The following is a 1317-nucleotide window of genomic DNA, read 5'->3' as shown; positions in this document are numbered from 1 at the left end:
AAAAAAAAAAAAAAACTGATAAAACTTCAGATAAAAATTCTGCTCTTCAGAAATATAAAAGTGACCCACAGTTTAGAAGAAAATGTTCATAATATGTGTATCTGCCAAAGGTTTTTAGGCACAATATATAAAAATCCTTACAACTCAATAAAAGAAGACAAATAACAATTGAAAATTGGAAAATTTTTACAGCACTTCAGAATGAAATGATCAATAAAGTATTTAAAATAAGTAATTGTCATTTAAGTCTCACTTTAAGTCCATCAGAGAAATTAAATCCAAGATATGCTATTACAGAACGATTTTAGTTATAAAAATTGACAAAAAAGCAATTGGCAGTGGTGTCAAACACTGAACACTCCCCTGTGTGGCATGAGGCAATATAAAATGGCACAACTGCTTTATAAAAATACTTAGAAGTTTCTGATATAGTTGAATACATTCTTGCTATGAAAATCTAACAGTCTCACTCCTAGACTTCTACTTTGGAGAAATGAAAGCATTCTTCTGTGCAAAGGTTTTAGTCCTAAACCGGAAACTATTCAATTATCTATCGATGGTGATTATATAAGCACATTATGTCTTGTCCACATAAATGAATACTACCCAGCAAGAAGTAGGAAGAAATTTTGTTAGTGATATACACAACACGGGCAAAATTTTAAAAAATGATGTCATGTGTGCCAAACACACATAAATACAAACAATTCCATTAATATAACCATAGGGTTAGGAAAAACAATCTATACATCAATGGTTACCTCTGGTTGGTGTGGCATTGGGGAAAATTGCTGCAAAAGTCTACAAAAAGCTTTTTAAAGTAACTAAAATGCTTTGTTTCTTGAGTGATTGTTGCATAGGTTTGCTATATCCCCTAATATAGGTGCATTTAAAAATAATAATATTTTATTTCAATAAAACTTATTTTCAAATTAAAACACTTCAGTTGCCTCAGTAAATGATGGTAAATAGAGACAATTTAAAATAAATAATATAAGAGATTACACAACCAAGAGACAATGCTCCAGTGGGAATACCAAAATAGCATCATCAGACTGAGGGTACACATCAGATAAATACTTGGCTCTAGGGAAAGGAATGGAGAGGGAGAAAGATGCCAACCATGTAGTCAAGTAGAAGAGCAGAATTTTCTCTCCCCTAAGCATTCTTTAGAAATTGATTATTTAGAACAAGTTACAAAACTGTAAGGTGGTGCTTAAAATTTTTTTCCCAATTAATTATTTATTTAATAGCTACATACTTAGAAGAAGCATTTCATTACAACAGCATTGACATATTCAATAACAATTTTCTGAG

Source organism: Nannospalax galili, unplaced genomic scaffold (assembly GCF_000622305.1).
Source record: "Nannospalax galili isolate Female #2095 unplaced genomic scaffold, S.galili_v1.0 scaffold666, whole genome shotgun sequence".
Taxonomy (NCBI): domain Eukaryota; kingdom Metazoa; phylum Chordata; class Mammalia; order Rodentia; family Spalacidae; genus Nannospalax; species Nannospalax galili.
This window is presented reverse-complemented; position numbering follows the sequence as displayed.